This window comes from Zingiber officinale, chromosome 2A (assembly GCF_018446385.1).
Source record: "Zingiber officinale cultivar Zhangliang chromosome 2A, Zo_v1.1, whole genome shotgun sequence".
NCBI lineage: Eukaryota > Viridiplantae > Streptophyta > Magnoliopsida > Zingiberales > Zingiberaceae > Zingiber > Zingiber officinale.
In genome coordinates this window covers 106,117,022-106,133,415 of record NC_055988.1, presented here as the reverse complement: position 1 = coordinate 106,133,415, position 16,394 = coordinate 106,117,022, and positions in this window count along the sequence as shown.

Sequence of the window (16,394 nt, the reverse complement as noted above, 5' to 3'; positions counted from 1 at the left end):
TCCAATTGATTGGCCTAATAAATTAGAGTGCTTTTCGCGAGAATAGAAAGTTTCTAAATTGATTGAGTCAATAGATTAGAAATTGTTAATCGATTAGTATGACTCATCAATCGATTGGACAAGCGAAAAAGAGTCATTCTATAAGTTTTGAATGGTCGATCTGACATGACAATCGATTGAGGGTAAGATCAATCTATTATGAGGCATTTTCTAGCCCGAGAGAAACCCTAGAAAAGGGGATTTCACAAAAAGAACAACACGCCAATTCTTGAGAAGTTTGAAGTGAAGTGCCGCTACATTTCTAATCGATCAAAAGGTATTTCCAAGCAACAAGAAAGCAAGATTCATGTAAAGTTGTTTGTATTCATTGTATTTGCTTTCATTTCTTATTGTATTCTCATGCTCGAGTTTGTACGAGACTTCTTTGTTAGTGCATTTGGCGCCAATAGTTAAACCTAAGTTTTGATGAATGATAAGTAGATTAAAGTTAGATGTGTTGTTGATCTAATCTTATTACCGAGTGCGCAGGGTATAGTAATTTGACGAGTCAAGAGGACCAGACACAAGGCATAAAGTCTACCCGAGATGTGCGATTTCCTATTAGAGAAGTCCAGATGTGGGATTCTGGCAGGAGGTCGGGATGTTCGATTCCCGACGGGTGGAAGTTCAGATGTGCGATTCCGACAGGATATCGGGATGTTCGATTCTCAATTGACGAAGTCCTGATATGGGATTCTAGTAGGAAGACCTGGTGTGTCAGATTGGATGTCAAGGAGGTAACTTGCCACTTGGTAAGTGTAACACCCACTAAGCTTTTAAGAATAAATATGAGAATGATGAATTTGCCTTAGAAAAATAATAAGAAGTGAGTTGAAGTAAAAAGAAATAAAATGAAATAAAAAGAAGTGATGGTCAAGGATTGAACCTTGAACCTCTTATATTATAATTCATAGAATTAATTAGTAGAAACCAATTGGGATAGAGAAAAGATATTGATAGCAAAGGAGAGAAACTCATGATAAAGGTGAGAATAAAAGATAGCCAAAAGAAAACAAGAAAAGAGCAAGAGAAAGGCAACTTGCCTTCCTCCCTTTCTCTCCCTCTTCCTCTTTGATCTTGCCGAAATTTTAAAGAGGAGTTAAGGGGATTCATTCCCCCTTATTTTATCATGAATGATGAGAATAAATGGAAAATAAGATAAATAAAATAAAAATAGAGAAAAAGGCTAAGGGAGAAGGAAAGCAAAAATCAAGTTTGCTACCTCTTCCCCCTTAACATAAAAGGGAGCAAGAAAAGAGAAAATTATTTTTCTCTCATTTTTCTTTCACTCATCCTCTCCCTCACCGAGAACACCACAGTTCCCTCTCCTCCATCTTCGGCCCCAAAGCCAAGTTTGTCCCTAAGAAAGCCTAAGATACAAGGAGGACTTAGCAAAGGAATCAAGGGAAAGGAACTAGAAAAAGAGACTATTTCTTCTTCACCATACCTTAGATCCACAAGCGAAAAAGGATGTACGCTTCCCCTCACCTGTGGTACAAGGCATTTTATGTACTTTTCAGATTTTATGAGGATTTTAAAACCTAGAAACAAGTTTGAGAAAATTCGGCCAAGAAGAGCTTTCAAAATCTAATGATGTTTAACTAGTCTTCACTATATGATAGATTTTTCTATGCTATGTAGAGGGGTTCTTCTTCATGCTTTTATACCTATATGATGCTTGATCAGAGGAGTACTGAACCCTAGAATTTCGGCCAAAAATATTCTTAAGAGGCTAGGGAAATTTATTGTTTTACCCAACAAGTACAAGGTTCTCCCTATGAAATATTAAGGATTATGTATTGGTTTTCTTCCTTAGAAGATATTTGAAACTAAAAGAAAACCCACTCATATGTTTCGGCCAAGGAAGGGTTTAGGATTAGGAAGACCTTTAAATTTAAATAACCATGCTCATGCTATAGAATACAAAGATCTTAAAGGATTTGTATGCTTGAATATTGCTAGAATTTCATGAACTCCTTCTTAGTGTTTTTCGGCCATGATGAGATGGATAGCTTAGAAAGCTTAAACAAAATTTTAAAATGCTCAAGACCTCTGTGCTGTTTAGATATGAAAGTTGTTTAATGCCCTCATGCTTAATTAGGGTGTAGAAAAATTAGTAGCATAACATATATCATGTATAACCACAAGGGGTCCTAGTTTACTCATGAACCAATTTGTATATATGTTTCTTAGTAACTTTTGCCATGAAACTTACTTAGATTTTTCATGCTTTAGGCCACTTAAAAACCTAGCTAAAGAATGGTAGGTTTCGGCCATGGGAAAAAAATAAAAGAAAAAGAGAAAAAGAAACCTAGAAAGCCTAAGACACAATTCATATGTATACTCATTAGGCTTGTCTTTACACATGCTATGAAACTCGTATGACTTCACATGTTTTTATGTTATTGAAGCAAGTTTAAACACTGATGAGTTTCGGCCAAGTAGGGTTTAAATGACCTAGAGGCCTTAGAATTTAAACCAAAGGTGTTAAAATGCTTCTTATGAAAATATGATAACCTATTGATTGTGTCACATGCTTGTATAATTTTTCCATGATCTAAAAGGACTATTGTAAGTCTCGGCCATGGAGGGTTAGACACCCTAGGGACCCTAGGACTTAAATTAAATATGCTCATGTCACCCTACATGAAATGTGATAAGTAGAAAGCCAAGGTTCAATTGCTATATGTTGTTTTATGACCTAAAATGATGCTAGGGTATGTTTCGGCCATAACTATTGTATGATGCTTTGTATGAATTTATACATAATGTTAGTCCAAGTTCACATGCTTGTATGCTTGTTTGTAGCCCTAATGAGAACTTGTTAAATTTCGGCCATGACATATGTTAAGGGCTTAAAGAACTTAGGAACTAATTCAAATATGTCAAATGTGTTTACCTTATTTCTTGGTAAAAATGTTATAAATATGATTTCAAGTTGTCTATGTTTTTATGTCATATGGAACCTTGTTTCACACCTTAAGGTTTCGGCCACATGAAATTAGGGACTTGAAGAACTTAGAAACTAAGTTAATCATGTTTATAATGCTTCCTATGAAAATGTTATGATGATAATTTAGGTACCACATGCTTGGATGTTGTGTTTAGCCTAAATTGAGCTCTAAAGGGGTTTCGGCCACAAGGGTTTAGGAAGCTTAGAACCAAGATAAATATGATACCATGTTTCCTATGATAGGATAATCACAAGATACACCCTTATGCTTAATATGTATGCTTGTGATTTATGACTTATGATATGATATGCATGCTTTTATGATATGATATGCTTTGTGCTTAAAATATGCATGCTTTTATGATAAGCTATGTGGATAAAATATGCATGCTTGATGATATGCTTTATGCTTAAGATATGCATGTTTTTATGATCTATGCCAAGTGATGCATATTGTTATGACATGATGTATGCCTAAGTGATGCGTACCTTTATGATATGATGTATGCCTAAGTGATGCATACCTTTATGACATGATGTATGCCTAAGTGATGCATACCTTTATGATATGATGTATGCCTAAGTGATGCATACTTTTATGACATGATGTATGCCTAAGTGATGCATACTTTTATGATGTGTGCCTAAGTGATGCATGCTTTTATGATACATGATATGTATGACATGTACTTTACTTTATGTGTGAGTGGCTTGTACCAAGGGTGGGCTCCATAAGCGCCCCGGGGACTAAGGACCTCGTTAGGGATGGGCTCCTAAGTGCCCCTAGGACTAAGGGCCTAGTATGTTTGCCTTGTAGGGTTGAAGACTTGCTACCTTAGACCTACAAGGTTGCGCGCAATATGTAAGTGGTACATAGCCGGGATCCCCCTTATGTTGAGATTATTTTCAAGTATATATACATATAAAAGAGAATGGTTTTAAAGATCATGAGACATACACATGTTTTTCGGATACATGTTTTCCAAAATCATATTGCATACACCTTTTGATTATGCTATGTTTCATGCTATGCTCTTGATTATGATATGCCATGATAAGGTATGTTTATGTTATGTTCATGCTATACCTTATAGACATGTTTCGGCCATGGATATGTTGATGCTTGATATATATAGATTTCGGCCATGGATTTGATGATGCCTTGATGTACATATTCGGCCATAGCTATGATGCTTTGATATACATGTTTCGGCCATGCTTTGATATACCATGATACTTGTTTGTTATGCTATGTCTAGCTATGTTTTATGCAATGCACTATGTATATGTTTCGGCCATGATGATGTTTGATATGCCATGACTAGTTGTGATTATATTATGATGCATGATAAGCTTGAATAGAATGCTATGTTATGCCATGATTAGCTGAGATTATGACTTGTTGATACATTCTTGATTATGTGCTGATTGTTGGCTTTAGTGAGTAGGAAAGGAACTTACTGAGCCATGAGTGCTCATAGCTTACTTTCCTTGTACCACAGATAAAGGAAAAAGCTGGATGAGTTAAAGGAGCAGCAGGAGGGGCAACAAAGATGTGTGTGGCGGTGGCTAGGCAACTAATTAAGAACCTGCTTTAAAACCTTTAAGAACTATGCTTTGGTTTTGTGAAATGTATTACAATATGAGTGACTTGATACTAAGTTTTTATTTATTTCGTTATCATGTTATGAAACCATGTTAGTGTAGTTCGGTTTTAATTAAGTTAAGAAAAATAAATTTTAAGTCTTCCGCTGTAGTACGTACGTAGAATATTGTAGCCCCGTCCCTTAGGGTTAGCAGGGAGGGTGGGCGTTATAGTAAGTGGAGGTAAGTCAATGGAGGAGGGTGACTCATTAAGGAATCATCCCGATTGAGAGGATAGTAGGCGTCGGTCCAATTTAGGTCTATTTCGAAAACCTAAATTTAGACCCTGACTAAATTCTGGTCTCGAGGAGATAAGATCTAATTACTGTTTAATACTAGATTTATTGTGCTAACTCTGTTTTGCATATTATTATTTGTTTTGGACGAACATGAACTTGTAGGGTAAGAGCACAAGTTGCCTTGGGTGAACAGTATCCGAGACACCTTCAATGTGATAGAAGGCGCCTTGAGTACTGTTCATGGAAGGCGCCTTTGGGAGCTTGAAAGACACCTTCAATCAGATGACTCAGAAGATCTCAACAGTGATACAACACTGGCTTTGCAGGATAAGTTTTTGCCTATGAAAGGTGCCTTCGGTGCTATCGAAGGCGCCTTCCATCCCTTATAAAAGAAACATTCGATCAAAGCTTTCATAACACTTCAATTACAAGCTTCTATGCATCCGTTTAATGTTCCAACTGCTTCAGCTTTATGTTGCTGCTCTGCTACGATACTATTGCAGTCGACTACCACTGAAAAGTCGACCAACATCGAATTTGATCATATCATCTACGAGTGTTAAGTAACGAAAGTAAATTTTGTACTTAATTTTTACAGAAAAAGAAAGTGTAGTGTGTTACACTTGTATTATTTTTTATTGTAGTCGATCCCCTCTTCTGGTAGTTCCGCAAGAGGTTATTAATGGATTACTCATCGATAGGTCTATGAGACCTGGATCTTAGAGTAGGAGTCGTCGAAGGCTCCGAATTAAGTAAAAATAGAATGTGTGTTTTTCTTTTTCTTGTTTTCTCATTATTCTGCTGCATTTGTACTTAGTTTTAAAAAGAAAAAGAAAAGTTTTTAAAACCAATTGATTCACCCTCCCCCCTCTTACGTGCATCCCGATCCAACATTCTCCGTCTCTGAGAAGGATGTTTTTATAGTGAAGTTGTGAGTGAGGAGTGAACCTTTGAATTAGTCACCTCAAGGAGGTGGATGCCAAGTAAAAATGGAGTTAGCATTGTGGAGTCTATGCTCCAAGTTTTCGCTGCAAATTAAGTTTGAAAAGGTGAAGGTAGCTATTCACCCCTAGCTCATACATGTCCTAACAAGTGATATCAAAGTGAGGTTGTTCTTCTATGGACTAATTGTCAAAGAGAGTAATGAACTAGAGGAAGAAGAAGAAGTTGAAAGTGAAGTCCTAAATATCAACATGTCAAAGGACTCATCATTGAGGGAGCTCAACTTCAAAATGAATCCATGAGATAGATTTAGATATGATGTCTGGGCACCTCCTCCCTTCATAGTTGGAAGCTTCAACTTATGAAAATCAAGAATAGAGAACTTCTTCATGGTAGACATAGAGCAATAGTTTGTTTTAATGGAGAAATTATATTATAAAGTTCCATATAGCTATGGAATTAACTCTAGGTCTAGAACTCAAGTCAAGATTACAAGGAAGACTACCCCTAGAGTTGACTTTGAAGAGACTAGTGTGATTAAATCTTCTAAGAAGCCTAGGAAAGTTATTAGGAAGATTTCTAAGGAAGTTATCCCTAGTGAATACCTAGAACACCTAATGAGCATCAATAGATTTTGGGTTCCTAAGAGTATGATCTCTATACACGAAAAGAGTTTAGAATGTGTCAACTCTAATTGGAAGGGTGGTTAACCCAACCATAGTGAAGTTGACACTTTAAGAAATTTTCAAAGTATTGTCATAGCTTAAAAATGAGAAGTTAATTTTTTACTTTTAAAAAGTAAAAGTGTGCCAATTAAAAATTTTAAAATATTGAGCTTGATCAAATTGACACAAATAGGATACAATTTAAAGGAATGCTAAGTTAGAATTTTGATATTTTCTAAGGAAATGAGGGCAACTTATGACTCTTTTGTCATAGTGATTAGTTATTAAAATATAGATAGTAAATCTAGATATGCCTTTATGCTAAAATTGTCATATTTTGTATGCCCTATCATATGCCATGATATCATATTTTATATTTATATTATTTTGACAAATGTTACATGTTATGTCATACCTGCATCATTAAATTATAATAGTTTTTTTTGTAAAATGCTCATTTGATGTATGTCATATTCATTTACATGCATAAATTCCTAATTTCTTGAAATTAAGAACAATAACATAAATTGAAAAGTTAAAATGCTTAATTAGATAGAGGTGCATGATCTCTTAGTTTAGGAAAAATCTATTTTACATCTTATAAAGACTAAGAGTTAACTTGTATATATATTAAAATATATTAGATACAAGTAAAATATTAGAAAGATAAGTAAAACTCAAGATGTTGATTTAGTATATCTATTTGAGTTTTAATTTTATTAAAACACATAGATTTTGTGAAGTACATTTATGGGAAAAACTAACATGCAGGTCATGTGCATTTAGCTCATAGATCGTAGTTGAAAATTTGTTTTGAAAATGATTTTAAAAATACTTTAGAAAACCTTGGTGAAGTCAAGGCCGATAAGATAGCTAGGTTGCCAGGCGAGAAGGGGGGCTTTCAGGCAAAGAGATGCGCTGAGCACTACCAAGGTCTTAGTCTACCACAATTTTTTTAAAAATAGATTTGTTCCCTCTTTGATGGTGCTTAGAGGTTTACAAGAGTATCTATTTTTCAAGATACAATGACTTGTCTATGTTAGCAATCAAGTACAAATAACTTGTAGCAAATTGATTTGTATCCAGACATTATCATCAGGAAAACAAAAGAAGAGATGCCAGCAAGGTTGCCCGACAGGGAGGTAGAGAATGTAGGAGATAAAGTTGAATGAATTTTGTTATAGCAATCTTGAGGGTCTGTTGTGACCATGAGTTTTTATATTTAGGCAAAGGGTTTAAGTTAGGTTTATCATTATATTTGATATGTATATTTGAGTTGTGCAGATTTGCAAGATACACATATGACTTAGCTTGACAGCTTCAGGTCCGGTGAAGGATGGAGCATCGAAGAGATCGTGAACAAGCTAGGTAACAAAGATAAGCCTAGGGAAGCGCACTTTAAGGCATACGCGAAAGATGACATTGGGGCAAACTGTGGACTTGAATGCATCCGAGGGACAAGAGCCAAAGGAAGTAGGCTTAAAGACAAGATGTCAAGCTACAAGGAAGAGTCAAGTGAGTCATGAGGGTTCGACTGCTGAGAGATTGTACTCAAGGTAAAATGCCAGACTTAGGGTTTACCTGTCAACTGATGACTTTGTCAGTTAACTGGTTCAGTCGACTGGGAGTGAACATAATATTTTTGTTTGTTCAGCTAACGTGGAGCAGTTGACTGTAAAGTCACTAGTCGATTGTTATTGAGCCGTTGAAGTGTAATGGTTAATTTTCCACAAGGGCAGTCTACTGGTATACTTACCAATCGACTGATATGTGGGGTTTTCCAACCCGTGGTCTATATAACCATGGCTTTGGAGCTTAGTTAGAGTTGACAAAATTAGTGATGGTTAACTCTAATAAGTAGGCACTAGTTCTTAAGTGCTCTTTGTAATCCAAGAGGTCTTGGTTGGTATTGTGGTGAGATTTCTTCACTCACAAGGAGACTTGAGGTAGCAAGAGTTTGTTGAAGGCTAATTCACCAATGAATAGAGATCGTCCATCTTACGGACAACCTTAGAGTAGGAGCAAGTTATCTCCGAACCACGTAAATCGACGTACAATAGTTTGATTTCTTGTCTTTGTAGTTTAGCTTTCATATTCATATTTGTATTGTTTGTATTTCCACTATTCTAACAAATACATAGGAAAGCGATTTGGGTAACGGGCTATTCAACCCCCTTTTTAGCCGATCCAAAGATCTCCCAACAAATTTTTCATTCTGTTGTCTCTGCACAGTGTCATATGCCCAAGGTAGGAGCCTCCTGTTAGGACCTTGGAAGCTAGAGGGGGGTTGAATAGCTTGGATCACTTTGTCTTGATTGTGGGCTTGTTATTTAAATGTGTAGCGGAATACTTGAATTAAACTTGACGCCACATGTACAATACCTTGGTTTTACTTGGTATCCGTCTCTTAAGGAGACTAATCCAAGGCCTAGTCCTAATGATTTACCACCTCTAAATCTTCTCCTTCTCGAGTACTTTTCGGAAGCGAAGAAACCTCGTACAAACTATTTTACAAAATAACATAAGAACAAAACAAATATACAAATACAAATGAATGTAACAACTTTACACAAATCTTTATTTTGAATGCTTCTTTGTCACTTTGAATTGCCTCTTGATAGAAGGAAATACAATAGCACTTCATCTCCAAACCTTCAAAAATCTACACATTCGATTTCCCTCAAAACCCTCTTTTAAAGGTTGTTGTTCGAGTTGATTCTGCTTATTAGTTTATTGCTAGACTTCACCAATCGACTACCACATCGAATCTGACAATTTTAACCTATAGGACGACTCTTTCCACGTAGTTTGACTAGTATTAGTCGATTGTTGAATCATAGCAATGGACTAGTAGTCTTCTTTGCTTCTCATGCCAAGTATCTGGTCTTTCATGATCCACTTGGACTTCCCTCTTGTCAATTCCTCATTAGACTTTCGATTGATAAGTGTCAGGTTAATTGTGATCCACTTGGATTTTCCTCTTGTTAACTCTCTATTAAACTTTCGATCACCGAGTGTCTAGTCAATTGTGACCCATTTAAATTTTTCTCTTGTTAATTAATTCCTTATTGGACTTTCAATCACTAAGTGCTTGATCATCCATGAGTCGCTCGGAGTTTTCTTTCACATGCCAAGTATCCGATCAACCGTGATCCACTTGGACTTTCATCATCTCCAATCACCAAGTGTCTGGTCAACCTTGATTAGGGATGACAATTTCACCCGAACCCGATGGAGGATCTGACATCCGACCCGAATGAAGGAGGGTATGGAGGGACTATCAATACTCGATACCCAACCCGAATACCCGATTAAATAATATATATACATATATTAAAGAAAATTTTCTTTTTCTAAAATCAACTTACTATTTTTTGTTGATATTAGTAGGAAACTATATAGATGTTTAATCTATTTTTTAATTACATATATATATATATATATATATATATATATAGAGAGAGAGAGAGAGAGAGAGAGAGAGAGGAAGTTAATTTTAATATGTTTTTGTTGAATGATAATAGTTTGATAGAAAGAAGAAAAATTATATGTATAGAAGATATCTGATTCTTTAATAGGTATGGGTACGGAGGATATAAAATCCGATCCGAACCCGACCCATTATCATCCCTAACCTTGATCAATTTGAATTTTTCTTTTTTTTTGTTAAATATCAGATCAACTTGACCTATTTGACTCTTTACTCAAACAGACATCGTTTGCTCAACCATGATAATCAAGTCAAGTATCCGGTCAACCTTGACCTACTTGACGTCTTACTCGACCACTTAACATATTAATCAAACATTGAAACCTAACTCAAGTCAACTCGATCTTGGTCAACCTTAACCAAAGGTTGATTGCATCAACACCTTTGTTATTGTCCAAGTAGTAACGTCCTACCATTTCAAATTGATAATTAATGTCTTTATTACACATTTAATGTTGGACTGCTTGAAAATTTTTTACCCCTACTAATCTGACATTCGACACATATAGGTTACACTTACACGCAACCTAATTGGGTTTAGTATAAGCAGGGCTCTAAATTTACACTCCTAATTTCTCATCCATATATGTTCACAACACTAAAAGACAATATAAAATAATATCACAAAACTTTCTACTGGACAATCTGTTGTCAGAGATATTGAGAAAATTACAGAGTTAAAATTACACAAAATCAATTCGAACTTATCTGTTGAGATGAGAGCGCGGATAATCTCAGGCTGTCAGCCGGGCTGGTTCTACCAAGCTTTCGATAGTCTGAGTTGCGGAGTTGATGCGGTGCGTAGTAGAATTGGGAGTCGATCACCGAATCGGGAAGAGAATTCACTACCTATGACACTGAGGTCTGTGTTCAACACGGTTTCCTTAAAACATATTCGTCCCACCTTCGGCTGTGCTTTAAGGTTCTTTCAGGTTGTTTGTTTTCCAGGATATAACGGCAAAACCACGCATACAACCAAGCACTGGTTGTTCGTGGCGAACTGAGGATGCACTCGAGTGCTATCACGAGTAGTTCATGTTGGATCGAGACGCGCCAGAGGTGGGGGGGGGGGGTGAATAACGCTCGTGACTTTCACTTATCGTTTTCGAAAACGTTCGAGTAAAGCAACGGAAAATAAAACACACACAAGAAGACCCAAGTATTTTTACTTGGTTCGGAGTCTTGGGCGTCTCCTACTTCAAGACCCACGATCATTAATCGCTTTCGGTGGACAATCACTATCAATCCGTAAATCTTTTATAATTTTAAAGTACAAGTACTGAATAAAAAATTATACCGACAGTACAAACAGATAAAGAAAGTCATCGTCAGTTGTCGGAGTGTCGGAGTAGTAGAGCGTAGTTGGAGTGTTCAGAGCAGGGTACAAGAGCACAGGTTGTTCAATTTTCGTTCATTTCGAAGCTGCTCCTCGATGCTCCTTTTATAGCCTCTGCAGGACTGATCCAGATCCTCAAAGCTCGGGATCAGGTTTGACCTGAAGCGGATCGGTCGACCGATCCCCACGTTCAGTCGACCGATCAGATGATCTTCTCCTCATCCGATCCGCTCGCTCCACTTCGATCTGGTTAAGTCCTATCCTTGGTTCGGTCGACCAATCCCAAGATTTGGTCGACTGATCAGATGACCTCCTCATCCAATCCGACCCCCTCGGCTTCGATCTGTCAACTCCCATCCTTGGTTCGGTCGACTGATCCCCAGGTTCGGTCGACCGATCCCTCGCTGAACCCGGTCTACAATCTGGAAATCTGGTCCTTTTGTGCTACGGTTCGGTCGACCAATCATGGCTAAGTCCGACCCTGCAGAAATGTTAGTTTCCTACAAAACAAAGTTAGACAAATAGTAAATAAAACAAATAAGTTCACAGCTTTCGGGCTGTCTGGTTCTGACTTCGAGTTTTCGATCGAAAATCATAGGTCGAACCGACGCCTACTGTTCCCTCCGCGGGGAATGCATCCTCACCTACTCCACTCAGGAGAGCATACTTGTTGCCAGTCCGGTCCTCCAGACTGACTGGACTTTCTGCCTAGGGTTACCACCCCCTAAAACCTAGGGTTATCATCCCCTAGGATTTTTCGTCACCTAGGGTTACTTCCCCTAGGACCTAAGGTTATCCCCCTTTAGGATTTCCACCACTTAGGGTTACCACCTCCTATGACATAAGGTTGCCACCCCTTAGAGCTTTTTCTCCACCTAGGGTTACCACCCTCTAAGACCTAAGGTTACCGCCCTTTAGGATTTTCCACCACCTAGGGTTACCACCCCCTAGGACCTAGGGTTACCATCCCCTAGGGTTTTCCACCTATCTAACCGCAGTTAGGACTTTCCTGCAACCTCATTCACACACATTAGATAACAAACCAACTTAACTTGACCGGTTCGATCGTCAGATGCTTCTCGCACCAACAATTCAGTCAAACGGATGCACGACAAAGAGAAAAGAATCAGGGAATGAAGGTGTAGGAATTCTTTTGCTTTCGCTCTCACTCTCGCTTTGCTTAAGATCCAGCCTCCTTATATAGGAGTTCTCACCCTACCTGCAATGAATGACCAAATTATGGTCATTTAATGGTAGGTTTAATATTATCATTAATGGATTTCATGTCTTCATTAATGCTCAGATGTTACGGAATCATTATTAATAGATTAAATGTCATCATTAATGTTGAAACGTTACTGATCCTATCCGAGAATCGAGGTGATGGACGTTGGGGGTGTGGCGCTCACGTTGATTGGATGTAGACTTCGAACGATTGGGACCTGCAACTACAAAACGTCAGTGCCGAGCCAGGGAGGGGTTCCCCGGCGTTGGCCCTCCGACGCTCAAGTCAGATCTCGGCGATGGCCACAAGAAAGCAAAGTAGTGAAACGAAAGTCGCGGAGTAACAGTAGGTACAGTAGATTGTCCATACCTTCCACGAAGCTTGAGGCTCCTTATGTAGGACCTCGGGAGAGCGCGTGCATGTTTCTCGATGCGTGCACGCTTCTCTAAGCCTCCCCTGAAAGGACATGCCAGAAAAAGTACCTTTGACGTCATACGTCAATAACCCGAGCATATCCTGACAAGATAGTGGAAACTTTCGTCGTATGATTCTCTGCCTGATCATGCCACTGACCATGCTATCTGTTGATGGCACGGGTCTCGAGGAGGATATCAGTCAATCCTGCTTTTGTATGCTAGTGGGTTGGGCAGATGACCGCTTGACTACTTCTGCTATCTGGGACGAGCGGGGTGGCCGCTCGGCTGCTTCCACTGTGTAGGCTTGCTGGGTCATGTTTCTGCTTCACTGGCTGTGATCTGATCTTCCAGCCGCTCGGCACATGATCTGCCGGTCGATGCCTGCTTTGGTGATACTGGGTCTTTGAGCGTCGGAAGCTCGGCTTGAGACCGAGCTGTGATAACGTCAGACTGGCCATTCCTTAGTCTAATCGGCTGATGGGGTCACTTGGTCGGACGCAAGCCTGGGGGCGTTGACCGCCTTGACTTTGACCTTCCACGTGGCGCTGACCTCTGCGGGGAGGGGCCCCACCTTACCACCGGATCACGTGCCTCCGCCTCAAGTCTAGTCGAATGAGGCTACAAGTCCGACTGACTGGACAAGTAGTCTGGAGATTGGTTGGCCGATCGACCATGATGCTAGTTGGACCTCGACCGGTCCGTGCAAGACTGATCTTCTGGGTCATTGGACGATCCGATGGTTTGCACTTGGGAGGTTTCTCCTTCGGCGTCTTTGGATGGGCACGGACCGCGCGATTAGAGCCGTCAATTTGGGTTAGGCCCGTTGGGTTAGCCCGCCCCGCCAAATAATTTATGCAAGATAAATTAATATTTTATTAATCCATTATCTGGCGGGCTTAAACGGGCTAACCCGCGCGGGCTGCGGGTTAAGGCGGGCCAACCCGTGGCGGGCTCGGGTTGGCCCGCGGGCCTGTACAGTTATGTAATTAAAAAAAAAAATACAAATTGTGATTAAAGTTTAAGTTTCAACCATCTCAAAAGTCAAATTCTCACCGTGTCCCTTCGTCTCCCGTGTGCGAGTTGCCGAGTTGTGGCTGGTGAGTTGTGGCGGTGTCCAATGGTGAATAATTGCTTGCTGAAGCTGTCCATGACTTCTTCCTTCCAATCCTTCGTGAGAATCGTGGCTGAGACTGGGGCAGAGCCGCAGAGGGCGTCCACATTCCTCAATCCTCATCTTGTAAACCCTTGCCCTATTCCCATTTTGCTACCCCATCCCAACCATCTGCGCTCACCGCCTGAAAGTCCGCCGACGCCGCCTCCAAAGTTCGAATCGCCTGCAAAGAAACTCTCCAGAAGAGATCGATACTCTACCAACCAGTAGGCGACAGTTTGACAAGGCGACGACAATATTTACACGACTTTCTTCATTCTTCAAACTCATTTTTGAGGTGAAATGGTTGCTTTCTATTTCCCTTCGTTTTCCAAATTTTCTACATAATTGTGTCTTGTGGTTTGCATAGTTGTTGCCTTGTTGGACTTTTTACCTTGTTTTCTATTTTGCTGGGAAAGTTTGATAAATCAACGTTTTTTTTCTTTTCTTGTGATGTTCTTAGTCTGATATATCTTATAGGCTTTAAATAGTTAAGAATTTGTTTGTGAAGTAGCAAGGATTTCAACTTTGTTAATCAACATTCAACAATCCCCATTTCGTTGATACCATTATACCAATAAGAATATTACTCGTCAAACCCATGCTCCATCGTGGTCTGGACTCTGAACTGCCAAACATTAATGTTCTTCGTTAATTACTAATTGCCTTATTTGCTATTATTGTTGTATGTTTGCTTCTCCTTGGTGTTTCTGTTCATGGTTAGAATTGCTTGTTTTATAATTCAATTGTCTCTTTGTTAATTACTGTTTATGTCAGTTCAGCTCATTCTCAGTTTGTGTAATTCTGCTACTAGGTATGCATCAATATTGACATCAGGATATTTGCTTCCAGCAATCTGAATAGTGTAATTAATTAACAACTAGCAGAAAATATCCATTTTTGAGAAATACCTGAAGTTTAGTTGTTACATTGGTGTACTTCGTGCTCTCCAAGTGACTCAATAACATTGAATTTTCAAGGAAGAAAAACTTTTGGATGATTTATTGTGATTTCCCATAACTAGCTATGTATTCACAATTGACTTTCAATAAGTTTGAAGAGTATTTTATTATTTTACCTAGCAACATAGTCGCATGTAGACATGGATAATTACTTTGGAATACAACTTCATGATCATTCCTTTCTATTCTGCTAACATAAAAAAATAAGCATATGTTAATGTTATTGTACTGATTGTTTGTATTTGATTGATTTTACATGAAATTATAATTTATTTTTTCTTTTTCTTTTTTTTTTATTACAGAATTTGAAATGGAATCTACTTCTCAAAATCAGACAACTACTTTAGAGGTTGATGAATTGAAAAGTACTAAGCAAGATGATGAGTCGATTAAAAAGTCTAGAGAAACTTCTGATATTTGGATGTATTTTAAGAAAATGATTGGGATTGATAAAGCTGAATGCAATGGGTGTAAAAAACAGTATAAATGTGGGGGTAAACATTATGGAACTTCTACATTATGGCGCCATCTTAAAATTTGTGATAAGTTAAAGTTTCATGATGTAGGACAAATGATTCTTGATCAAGATGGGAAAATGAGATCCAAGAAAATAGATCAAAAAATTTCACGTGAGTTACTGGCTTGTGCAATCATTAGACATGATTTACCATTTTCATTTGTCGAGTACGATGGTATTAGAGATTGGATGAAGTACATCAATTCTGATATTGCTTGTATTTCAAGAAATACTCTTGTTTCTGATATTAATCGGATCTATTTGAGGGAGAAAGAGAAACTTAAGTATGTTTTGACTACTATTCAGAATAGAGTTTGTTTGACTTCAGATTTGTGGACGGCATGCACTAGTGAGGGTTATATTTGCTTGACGGCTCATTTTGTTGATAATGATTGGAAATTGAATAGTAAAATATTAAATTTTTCTCATATGCCTCCTCCACACTCAGGAGTTGAATTAGCTGCAAAATTGTTTGAATTTTTGAAGGAATGGGGGATTGAGAAAAAGGTTTTCTCTTTGACATTAGATAATGCATCCAATAATGACAACATGCAAGTTCATTTAAAAGAGCAATTGTCTTTGCATGATAGCTTATTGTGCGATGGTGAATTTTTTCATGTTCGTTGTTCTGCTCATATATTGAATTTGATTGTGCAAGAAGGTTTGAAAGTTGCTACTGTAGCTTTGAATAAAATTAGAGAATCAGTCAAGTATGTTAAAGGTTCAGAGACTAGGATGAAAAAGTTTGAAGAATGTATACGAGCAGTTGGTAACATTGATACTAGTATTGGCTTACGATTGGATGTATCTACTGTT